Source organism: Mustela erminea, chromosome 12 (genome assembly GCF_009829155.1).
Source record: "Mustela erminea isolate mMusErm1 chromosome 12, mMusErm1.Pri, whole genome shotgun sequence".
Taxonomy (NCBI): Eukaryota; Metazoa; Chordata; class Mammalia; order Carnivora; family Mustelidae; genus Mustela; species Mustela erminea.
Window position 1 is genome coordinate 12852100 of NC_045625.1, and position 12584 is coordinate 12864683.

At 51.8% G+C, this 12584-nt stretch overlaps 1 protein-coding gene across 4 annotated transcripts in view; it reads right to left on the reverse strand.

The window, feature by feature from the left end:
- The window catches only part of DAB2IP (DAB2 interacting protein), a 186691-nt gene that overhangs the window by 112154 nt on the left and 61953 nt on the right, over window positions 1–12584 (reverse strand). The window lies entirely within an intron of this gene.

A 12584-nucleotide genomic window follows, 5' to 3' on the forward strand; every position in this document is an offset into this window, starting at 1 on the left:
TTACATTAAAGTAAAGATAGAGGGACAGCGCCGTCCAACCGTCAGCCGATGCAGACAGGGGACGCGCAAGGTCTCCCATCTCTCGCTTACAGCTGCTTTAAAAAAGGAGTCGAGCTTCCTTCTAGAAAGACAGTGTTCATCACCATGTATAACATAAGCCTCTTTCTCTCTCCACAATGCACCTGGTATCAGAGGACACACGTGATAGCCACAGACCTGAAAACCACAAGCACATAGGATACATTTGCTGGTTATTTTGCAATATAACTTAGAGATGTTTTCACATCTGTGCCTGGAGAACATTTCATCTTTTCGTACTCAGCACTCTGTGTATTTATCCTCAGTACAGATACTATTTACATCAATCATACTTCTCTAGGGTATATAAGTTCTAATGATAGCACTTCAGAGAGACCCGTGATTATCCAAACCTAAATATTCTGATGTATTATTAGATTCATCCTATTTTTTTATTTCATTCAGAAAATACAAGCTATTTCTTTTTTCCCAAAAATTTGACCTCAGGATTTAAGGTTCTACACATATAAGAACCGTATTATTAAATTAGTACTGGGCTATATGACATAACAGCCTTCATTTTTTTTTCCCTCAGCAAATTAAAAGGGGCATAAAGCTTTAAGTGTGTATCTATTGATTTTTACATATAACTTGAAAACTCCCTTTACCTTTCGGTACTTGACAACTTGGGAATTCAAATTCTAAATGATCTCCCAGCTTCTAACTTAACGGTTGAATGCTAAAGCAAACTGAATTCCAGTTCTTTGTGTAATTTTTAGCCTACAGAACAGCTGACCCCCTAGATTATATATCAGATCCTGTCAGGGACATGAAGCTGTAATTTGGAAACACAAGGGAGTGATCATTTTATGTTCTAGAACAGACCATCTGTGACTACCCTAGGAACTTGAGGGGAAAGGGGACCAATGTAGACATGAAGCTCCAGCTTCATGTGTGCATAATCCTTTGTCTCTTACCCTGGGGTCTCCTATCTTCTGCCGGCACCCATGAAACTACCAGGCTAGGCTCTTAGCTTGCAAGTAGGGTAATAGTCCCACCCTGCATGGTAATTAACAAAGAGCATCAAAACTACTTTTAATAAAGGAGGTACAAGACTAATAGCTAAAAATATGTCACTGAGAGACTTTATAAAAAAAAGAAAGAAAGAAAAGAAAGAAATCTAAATAAATGAAGAAGAGATATACCATGTTCAAGGATTGGGAAGACTCAGTGTTGTTAAGATGGATTTCTCCCAAACCCATCTCCAATGCGATCCCAAACAAAATCCTAGCAGGCTTTCTGAAGACAATGACAAGCTCCATTTTAAATTTAGGTGGCTAGGCAAAAGACGCCAAAGAACCAGACGATCTCGAGTAGGAAGAAACAGGTTGGGAGACTTACATTACCTGGTTTCAAGGCAAAGTTTATAGTCTTGAAATAGAGCTAAAGTAATCAAGACAGCATAGTACTAGCATTAGGACATAGATCAATGAACAGAAGAGCATGCAGAAACAGTACCCCACATAGATGGTCAATTGATTTGGGGGAAAAAAAGTGCAAAAGTAAATTGATGGTGCAAAAGATAGTTATTTCAACAAATAGCACTAGAACTGGATATCTGTATGTAATAAAAAAATGGACCATCAGGAAATGTAGAGAAACAGATCTGGGGATGGTGACCGTGCCATATATCTGTATTTTTATCCTAAGGCTGTTTCCCAAAGTAGGAAACAATTCTAACAGGAAGAAACAGGTTCAGAACCCTGACTACACGCCTAGGAAAGCAGAAGGCAGGATTCGGGCCCCGTCATCTGTGAACCTAAGGGTTGCCCCACGGTGGGAACCTCCACACACAGAGCAGGGAGAAGACAACGGGTCCAAGTCAACCAGGAAGCTGAGTTTCCTCCCTGCCCTTGGCCTCTCTCTCTATTTCCAGGTCCCCTCACAGCCCCAGCAACAAGGCACAAAGAGATGAGGGAGGCCTCGCTTAGTATCACATTTTGTTCCCATGATGCTGGGTGTGGGGAAGGGAGGGAGTCCTGAGACCTAGAACTGTGATAACCCATTGTCTGTCAAATAGAATTGGGATCAGAGTTCAAGTGGTCATTAAGTTCAGGACGTGGTTCAGAATCAGGGGAGGGTACCCACTGTTCCTGGGAGCGGGTCTGCTGGGAGAGGGGCACCGCCAGGGCACCCATCACCACCCACCCAGAGCATTTGGTGGCGGGGGGGGGGGGGGCACAGACACTCTCCAGAGGGGCCATGGAGGGGTCAGGCTGCCGGCACTCAGGAGCTGGAAGGAAGAGCCAAGGACATGCGCTCCCCTCACTTAGATCCCAGGAGGGGCCTCTCAGAAAGCAGAGTCCGGGGTTCTGTCCCCTGGCCCCCAGCTGGCCTCAGCAGCCATCCAAGGGAAGCCCTCCAAACCTGCCAGCATCTGTAGACACTGTCACCGGCTCTTCTTGAGGCCCCTCTCCTCCAGCCCCTCCACAAATGCCTTGATAATTTACGCTTCCTATCTCTCACCCCGTGCACCTCACTTTCAAGGAATTCCCAGGCTTCCAGAAAACTCTGGATTTCTTTTTTTTTTCTTTTTAAGATTATTTATTTATTAATTTGACAGAGATCACAGGTAGGCAGAGAGGCAGGCAGAGAGGAGGAAGCAGGCTCCCTGCCGAGCAGAGAGCGCAATGTGGGGCTCGATCCCAGGACGCTGGGATCATAACCTGAGCCGAAGGCAGAGGCTTTAACCCACTGAGCCACCCAGGTGCCCCAAACTCTGGATTTCTTGCTCACTCTAAGGACTCATGAACTGGCCTGAAGTCCCCTCTTGTCCCGAAGTCTCTTCGCTCCTTTGCTCTCTGAGGATTTCTAGGAACTTGGGTGTTTCTATTCCCGCATTTCCCCCTGCGGCCCTTTGCTCCGTGGCTGCAGGGCCCACCCCAGGGCCCACAGAGGACGGCCATTTTTACTGTGCTGCTGGAGTGCGCGCGGGGCCGGGGGGGGGGGGGGGGGGCAGTCCCACAGTGCAGGCACGTGTGCAGTTTCTCCACATCCATCCCTTGTCTGAAACAATGCCATATTATGCATTTTGAAGCCTGTGCATATGTAGGAAAAGCATAAAAACACAGGTGGGCAGGACACACTCAGCCTTCAGGAGGCTGGCTCTCCCTGGGGACAGGACAGGTCCCTTTAGCCATTCAGCAAACTTTTCCCCTAAAAGGGCCAGTGAACAAATACTTAAGACTTCTCTCGACTACTCAACTTCTTTCAAAGTAGCCTGAAAAAGGCCACAGACAATGTATACATGAATAAGCATGGCTGTGTGTTCCAGTTAACTTTACTTAGGGACACAGAGACGTGAATTTCATAGAATGTTCACATTATAAAACATCACTCCTCTTTTGATTTTTGTGTCCACCACGGAAAAAAAGCTCTTCCTTGCGCCCAGATTGTATACAAACGGGGCAGGCTGGGTTTGGCCTGCGGCCTGTACTTTCCTCGCCCCTGCTGTACCTGAATCATTTTATTTCTAGGGGAAAAAAAGAGAGAGAGAGAGAGAGAAAAGAGAAGGAAAGAGAAGCAAATACGATCATGTTACCATTTGTTACATCTGAGAAGTGAGTGCATATGGGAGTCTGCGATTTTGTTTCCCACTTTCTATACTTCCAAACATTTTAGAATTTTTTAAAAAAATTCAAGAACAGAAAAAAAAAAAATTCAAGAACAAGAAAAGACCTGGAAGAAACCCCTACATGCTCCCAGAGCTTATCACTGGGTGCTGAGATTAAAGGTGATTTTCTTACTTGCTCTGCTGGCTCCCCAACCCACTCCAAGGGCTCCCACTCACCTAGATCTTTCCAAAGGCCATATGCCACCACCTTCTTGCGGGACCTCTCTCTCCTGAGTGCCAGGTTCCCATCAATTTGGAATTTCGGGAACCCATTCAATTTTCATCCATAAAAACAACACGGTAGCATAATATGGAATCAGGCACAGTGAATAGGACCTCTGACCTCTTGTCTTGCCAAATACAGTGTTAAAACAATTACCACCCCTTGCATCTCATAAAAGGAATGTTCTAATCACCAGAAGAGTCCAAAAACCACCATCTCAGACTAAAGAAACGTTACGAAGGGTGGATTACATCGAAATGGACGTCATGGGCAACTCAGTGCACTGGCTTACTTTTCTTATTTTGCTGTCGGTCAGGGAACAAATGTGGACAGTCTGTCCAGCCGTGCTCCTCAGATGGGAATGGCATTCCCTGTACAATCTCCCCCAAGCTTGTCAGCTCCTCTCAACCTGCCCTCTGCTTCCCTAGACCCCACACCAACTGGCCTCCCACTGAATTCTCCAGGAAGCACGAATGACCTCCTTACTGGGCCTCTGAACCCTGCATCACATCTGAGTCCTTCGGGAAACCTCCTGGCTCACTCCCCCAAACTGATCTGGTCCTTCTCACCCTCTCGCAGCTCAGACCCACGGCCTCCTCCTTCGGGACAGCCAACACTGTCACCTCTGTTCGTGGACACCCACTCTCCCCCTACCCTCTCCCTGTACGACACCGACCTAGCTTTCTGGCTGCTAAAAAGCATATTCCCAATCACAGCTCTGGTAAGAAACGTGAGGGTTAAACACCCTGATCTCTGCCCCTCCACAGCTGAGTCATGCTGAGCAGGTACTGAACCCATCACAGACTCAGTTTTCCCATCTGCAAAATGAAGCACATCAGGGCACCAGAGAGAATGGGGATTTAATAAAAGGGTACACTGAAAGGACTCAGCAGAGCCCCTGGCATGCCGGAAGTCATTTTCATAATTACCATTATTTTTAAAACCTTTCCTTCGATTCTCTGTGGCTTGCTAGGGTGGGTGCCAACCTCTTGGCTCACCGTTCAAGGCCCTGACCAACCTTCCAGTCATGTCATCTGCTAACCTGATTCCAGGAGACCTTCCCCCAGGCTCAGCTCCCTGAGGTTAGAGACTGGCTCTATCTTCCACAGCAGCCCCTGGCACAGGGTGTGCAAACAGTAGGTGGCTCATTAAAGCTCTGCTGCTCTGAACAAGTACAAGTGACACTTGGAGCAGCCTCTGGGGGAAAGGATGCCAAGGAACCATCTAGATGGTTCCAATCCCCAAAGGCATCACATTTTATTTCTAGATCAGCCCTAATAAAGGTGTAATTAACCCCTCAGGCTTCGGATGAACAGATAATGACAATTCACCAGGCCTATAATAATACTCTATGCTGCGTCACACCTATTTGCTGGAAGTGCTTCTGAGCCCAGAGCCGTTTAGTCACTTGTCTGAGATCACACAGCATTTATGCTGCGGTCAGGACTCCTGCCCTGGCCACACTCCTAAGCCAAACGCAGTCCCCAGAACAGAAGTATAAATGGATGGGAAACCATTTTTTCCTTAGACTCTCTCTGACCAATTTACTGGTCTCCAATCTCTACAAACTTCCCCCTCCAAGAGGGACAGCAAGGAGCACGCATCGTTGGCTGCCCAGCTCCTCTGGCCCCTCTCCTTCCTCTTCCCTCTGCGCCGGCATCCGCCAGGGGCTGAGGGGGAGGGCACAGAGCCTCCCAGCCCCGCATTTTCCTTCCTATCCTTCGTGCATTCTGCCTTTTTCATTTCATAGCCATGTCAACTCATCACCTCTAAGGGCCAAGAAAAAAGAAAGAACATGGCCCAGATCCCGAAAGTGCTCTCCTGTCTGTCAGGGAGAACAGAGGAGGGAAATAAAAGCTAACAAGGCTTCTAAAAGCAAAATCCCCAAACCACCTCTCAGGCACCCAGCAGCTGTCAAAGTCAACACAGGATCCCGGCAACGGGGAGGAAAGCCCATCCCAAATACAACCCAGGCAGCTGCCGAGTCTGGGATTCACAGACCAAGCACGGCTGCCTTTCCAAGGGCGTGATGGGAGTCCTCGGCCGCCCTTCCTGCTAACGTACAGGTGGGTCTGTCTAGACTGCGGAACCGAGCCGGTCTTTTCTGAGTACCGAGACTCCGGGGATTCTATTTTTTTTTTTTTTCATTATCACTATTTGGAGGGCGATTGAGATTCCCCCGCTTCCTTATTTATGCAGTCAGAGGAAATCACAGCACAGAGAGCCGCTTCCAAACTCAAGGCCACGTGGGCCAATTTCGGATGGATAATTAAATATTGAACAAACGCTGCGATGCCTCTGTTGGATCGGGATGGCTAAAAATAGCCACCCAGCCCCTCTACCCGATAACCACCCTGCCACTCGGGGAGGCAGCTCCCTGCTCAGTCTCAAATCCCTCTTCCCAGCAACTGTCAAACACAGCGTTGCGGGGGGGTGGAGGGAGGTAGTGGGGGGGGGGCTAGGGGGCTGGGGTGCTGTCGGGGCTGGGGACTGACTGTCCAAGTTCCCACTCAATGCAAAACAAAACTTCACCTCCCGGCAAGCTCCGAATGTTCCTGACCAGGAAATACTCTCCCTTTCCTGACATTTAAACTGAGTGGCCTGGAGAGGAAGGTGCAGGGGAAGTATCACAGCCGTGGCTTTTCTTTTAAAAACAGTCGAAAGGCTTCAGGTCATTTCTAAGCAAAACACGTATGGGATGTGAGTGTGGTGGCATCAGGTGACACCAGAGCTCACGCCCTCTTCTCTCCCCCAGGAAGACCCAAGGAGGAGCCCAGCTGCCTCAGTTTCCCTTCCTGCGCAACAAAAATACCAATGTGGAAATAGAATGAAAGAGTCAGAATTCCGGATCTGGATCTCTCGTCAATTTTTTTACATTGCCTTGAGCAAGTGGCCTTGGCTCTGAGGGTCTCAGTTTCCCCAGCTGTCAAGGGGAAGAGTTAGCTCCCTGCCACCGTGCTGGAGGTCCAAGAGGCCCCTCCAATGGGGCCCAGCCGTGCTGAGCAAAGCAGGCTCTAGTCCCCCCATCCCAGCAGGTTTTGGTAAGCACAGACAGCAGCGGGGCGGAGACTGAGTGGTAGACCTGACCCACTGAGCTCAGGAGGGCATTCCTGTGTCCTGTGTCCGTCGACCACAGAAAAGAGGGAGCCACTTGGCTCCCAGGCCTGGTTCTCAGTGGAAATGGGCTTTAGAGCCTAGTGGCCTCAGTTCGGACCTTGCCTCACACTTACCACCATGAAGCTCGGTTTCCCAAGCCGGCAAAGGAAAGTGATAATGAGGACCCTATTACCTTAGGAGGGCGGAAGGGTCAAAATAAGATATGACATGATCAGGACAAGCTCTTGGCCCCCAGCCTTGGCACATATTCAGCCATTATCTTCCTTGTTATTGAAGGTGATAAGGACAAGCCAGGAACACAAAGGCTAAGAGGCTGACATTCTGGCAGATTAATGGGGACCTTCTGGCCTCCCTCAGGGACCTAGATAGCCCTGGGGAGTGGGCCTCAAGCTGTCTGCCTGTCTTCAGGGACCTCATTCCAGGGGACACTGAACCCTTAGCACAAAGAGACTTGGTGAAGAGACAAGGGCTGAGGCTGTTTGAACTGTGACCTTCCCAGGGAAAGCACATGGTTGACAGAACGCAAATGATGGTGGGATATATGGGCGGAGGTGGGAGTAAAACCAGACCTAAGGGGTCACCTGAGTGGTCTCAGGCAGGCAGACAAGCCAGCCGAGAAGACTGACCTCCCACAGATGCCAACGGAATCATTTCCCTGACTCTTTCCCAATTATGGCCAGAATTTGGAGAGATGATGGCCAAGAACACTTGATGGAGTCATTGACTGCGCAAATCAGATAGGAGGAGGAGGCCTTATCAAAGCCAAGGCCTGATCACAGAAAGATCCGCCTGCCCACAGAATAGTGAGGTGGTGCATTTATCAGCTCAGGATCTGGGGTCTTGCAGAACTGGACTCCAGCATTTCTGAGATGTGTGATGCTGGATATGGCTCCCACTCTCTGGGATTCAGCTTCCTCCTCCTTAAAATTAGGATAACACCAGTATCCATCTCACAAGGTTGCTATGAGCATTAAATGAGATAAGGCAAATACAAAATTAAGCTCACTGCTGGTCTCTGAGAAAGCACTCAACAAACAAAAGCCATTTTAACTTCCTTACATGCCATGAGAAGAACTGAGTCTCCCAGCTCCTGGGGTATGTAAGGATGAGGAGAGCCTGCAGAAGCTGGGGTTAAACCCCGAAGGAAGGATTGTGTCTCAGCAGGGACAAATGAAGAGATGAGGCAGGAAAAGATAAATGTACGATTTCAGAGGCTGCATCCAAGTTGGGGACAGAGAGTTGGGCCTTGGGCCCTTGGGGGTACATTTGAAGATGAGGGTGTGAGGGGACAAAAGACACAACCAGCCCCCATCCTCAGGGTCTTGCCAGCCCACAGGGCATCTCGGCAGGGCTCAGTAAAATCAGGGTCCGTATGGAGTGGTCCCAGCCCTTGCCCTTCCCTATGGGGCACACAGGCTCTTCCCTAACCATCATGCCAGTTGGGAAGCAGCTGTGTCAAACCAGCACCCTCCCCAACCACATCACCATTCTCCAGGGGGCCAGCAGCCCCGGGTTCCACATCTAGTTCTATGAAGGTCCCTCTGTGCCTCAGTCTCCTCATCTGGACCCCAGGGGTTGAATCACTCAGCTGCCATGTTCTAAGCACTCGGAGGGGACCATCACCTCAGGAGGTCAGGCCCAGCCTTCCTGGGCACCACCACCACTCTTGCCTGCATTCCTCTAAGTGTGCTGGGGTGTTCCTGGGAAACCCCTCCTGAGGACTCTCAAACAGAACGAAAGGAGCCTGGGGAGAGGGGAGACGGATGACACAGCAACCAAAATATCAGGCCAAGCAATGCGACTACGTATGCATGTGGAGGAGGGACCGGCCATCTCAGGAGAATACATCCACCACGGCCCCGCGCTGCGCAGGCGGGTAAGGATTAGCCCCTGGAGAAACTCGGGTGCAAACAGAAAGAAAAGAATCAGAGCCTCCAGTGAGTATGAGGATGGGCATTCCAGGTCTCCTGAGCTGTCAGGCAGCAGCGCATGATAAGCCCTGCTTGACAGATGGGGAAACTGAGGCCCTGCGAGGTGCCTAGAGTCATATAACCAGTCACACAAACAGCTCATTGCTGAGCTAGTAGAACTACCACTCAGTACCCTGAAAAGGGCTCTGTGCCTCAACTGAACCTCAACAAGTCAGCTTCCTCAACCATCTGAGGGCTTGGGGAGGGCTGGGAACACGTACCATCCATCCCCATGGGCCCCCACGGCCCTGGCTGGAGCCCAGCACACAATAGGTGCTCAAGACATGTCTGCTAGTTGGGTAAATGGGCCAGACTTTATCCGGAACAAGGGGAAAACTTGCATTTCCCCCCAGCAGCCCTTGGGGGACAGATAGGTCAGACAAACAAAACTTTTCTTGAGCTGGTGTGGGGGAAGGAGGGAAGGAACCTTGGCTGGTGACATTCTACTGGGGACAGGCCCCCCCCCCATATCTATAAGCCATATCTAGCCTTCAAGCAGACTTAGGATCACAAAACCCAATGTGAAATGGCCAGCGGACCCTTGCCATCTAAAGGTCACTGTCTCCACCATGCTTCTGGTGATTGTCAATGGCGGATCTCACTCTGCCTACTTCTCAGATGGGGAGATGGGGGGCCCGAGAAGGAAGAGCCCTGCTTAGTGCCCCCACTTTCCTCAAAGCTGGGGGGGATGGGACTGTGGACACTGTCTCTCACTTGCAGCCCTAGGCAAGGACCAAGTCCTGCTCTCAAATCCACAGGGCGCCCCCCACCACCACTCCACAGGGCAGTGGGGGCAACAGGCAGGGGGCTCCCTCAGAGGTGGCAGCCTGGCCACAATCCTCCTCAAGACCCAGCCAGCTGCGAACCTGCCTCCAGCCACCTCTTCCCTGTACTTTTCTGTTTCTAAATAAACACCCCTCTCCCCCCCATCCCGAGTTCTCAGTCACTGTCCTTCCTCACAAGTGGCAGGGGACAGAATGGGTATGGAGCAAGGGCTGTGAGTGGTTGCGGCTGGGGTGCTGGATATGACCCCCTCTTCCAGGATCTGACATCAGCACTATGGGACCAAGCCCCCACACAGATGGGAAGACTGTGCAGCCTGAGGTCAGCAGGGACCCGCCCAAGGCCACAGCGTGGCTTCCCCCAACATGAGTTACCACCTGCATTGGGGCACTGGCCTCAGGAAGGAGGGTGGCCCTGGGGGCAGAGGCCAGGATCTGGGGCTTCAGGGAGGGGGGGTCAATGACTGCTCTAACTGTGCCACAGGCCCCCAGCCTCCACCATACACCCTGCCAGGCAGCTCTCATCCCCAGCCACGACTCCCCAAAACTCAAGGCCCTTTCTCCAGCCCCAACTACTGCTCCCCACTACCCCCCTCCCAAACCCTTCCCCTCCTCCACCCCAGGAGGAACTCTGTCCACAATGTCCAAAACAATTCCCTTCTGTCTTTCCACCGGCAATTCCTCCACCCAGAGTAAGAATACCTATAGCTCAGCCCAACTGTGGCCCAAGTGCCAGACAACAGAAGCTTCTAGCTTTCTGAGCACTTGCTCTCATCCTTAAAAGAACCTGCCGTCACCGCACGTGTCACTATACCCGTCTACCAGACTAGGCCAAAGGGAGGTGACTGGCCAAAGGACAGTTTTGTGCAGAGCTGGGGCCTGGACACACATCTGACTCAACCACTCCCTGTGCTGAGGGAAATCACAGCCACCTGGTGACACCCTGTCCAAAAGTCACTTCCTTGGTGAAGCGCTCCCTGCTTTCCCAGATCTAACTTCTGGACAGTGACAGGCTCCTCCCCACTCCCTGCAGGCTTTGAGCTCTTTCAAGACTGGGACACAAAGCAAGGGCTCCTGCCTAGGCGGGGCCTGGAAGCTGGGGCTCAGGTGACCGCTGGACACACTGTCGCCTGCCCAGTTGGCAGAGCAGGAAGGGGACTTCCGTTTCTCTCGGGGCCTCTGCAGTCAAGAGCAGAAGGGCACCAAAGTGCAGGGGAGGTCATGCAGGGCATCTGCAAGGAGAGGGGAGGGCAGGAGGGCGCAGGGTGCCCTGAGCATTAGTGGGCATTTGTACAACTCCCATTTCTCCCAGCAGGAACCCATTTCCTCCTACGAGTCCTGCTAGCCCCCTTTACAGCTCCAGAAACTGAGGCTCAGAAAAAACAAGTGGCTTGCCCAAAGTCTCTGTGCTCAAACCCAGATCTCTGGTCTTTCAGGCTAAGCCTGGAATGGGGCACGAGGTCGAGGGTGGGGGAGAGCCAGAAGCCACTTCAAGGAAGGCAAGGGGAGGTGGACCCCAGGCCTTGAGAGACTCTTGAGCACTGAACTCGCAGCACACACCTGTGCACACTTCCAGTCTCAGCTTGAACCCATCCACGCATGGGGAACTCACTACTTCAGGAACTCACTACTTCCTGAGGAAGCCTTGTACATTGTTATTCAGCCCTGACTGTGGGAAAAAATCTTCCCTGTTCTGAGGAGAAGCAGATGAACGCCTACTGCCTGATTTACCCGCAAGCTGATAAAACTGAGGTCCAGAGGCAGCACCACAGGGCCTGAGCCACACAACGGGCACCTGGGAGGCTGGGGATCTGACCTCAGGTCTACCAAGTCCAGGCACGGATCTGTTCATACCGCAGCCCAATCAAGCTCAGCGCTGGACCAGGCTTCCCGTTTCCCAAAGCGAACCAACGAGGCCCAGATCCCGCTGGGCGCTACTGACCACCCTCCTCCCTCTCACCCACTGCCCATTGGTGCTTCAGCGGTCCTGAGCCCCTTGACAGGGGGATCCTGGCCTCCCCAGGACCCCTTCTGGCTTCCTTCTTCCAGGAGCCCCCTCCCTAAACTCCATCCCACCCAACCTCGGAAGGAAGGCCCTGCTTCCACCAGGCCCAAAAGCCAGCCTCCTGGATCACATGCCCTTCCAACCAAGGATCTTGTTACTGGAAAAAAGAAAACGCTGCTTCCATTTCCCCTCCTCCCTGTCCTGCCTGCCGCCTTGAAAGAGAAACTTTTCAAAGGCAGTGGGCCCATCCACCAGGAGGGGTCCCAGGCAGATCTAAAAGCCCTGGCTGCTTTGGAGCCAAGGACTCCTGGGAAGGACCCTCTGAAGTCCAGCCACCTGTCCCTCCACCCAAGAGGTGGGGAAGCCTGTTAAGTCCCTGGGGAAAGGTGTGTGGGGGCGCTGAGATGGGCCCCCCCCACCCTGTGCGGAGAGCCTAGGGCCCTGAAGGCAAAGTGAGGAAAGGCCAAATCCACTCCTGATGACTTCATTGCCAGGCTGTGGAGTAAACTGAGGCACGGGGGACTAGGAAGTGGCATCTGAGAAACGAATAAAGAGAACCCCGAACTGCAATCTCCCCTTTCTCTGCGCAAGGCACCAGAGGAGGTACCAGGGGAGACTAGAGCTTCGGATTCCCCAGGACGCTGGCAGAGGAGGGAGAAGCTGGGGGGATGCGGATCAAGCAGACCCAGTAGGGGGCAGCCAGATAAGGGCGACTGCGGGGGTTGGGGGAGCGGCTAAGTAGACTGAAGGAAGATCCAGGGTCCTCAGCATTCCCCGGCATCAGAGGGCAAGGTGG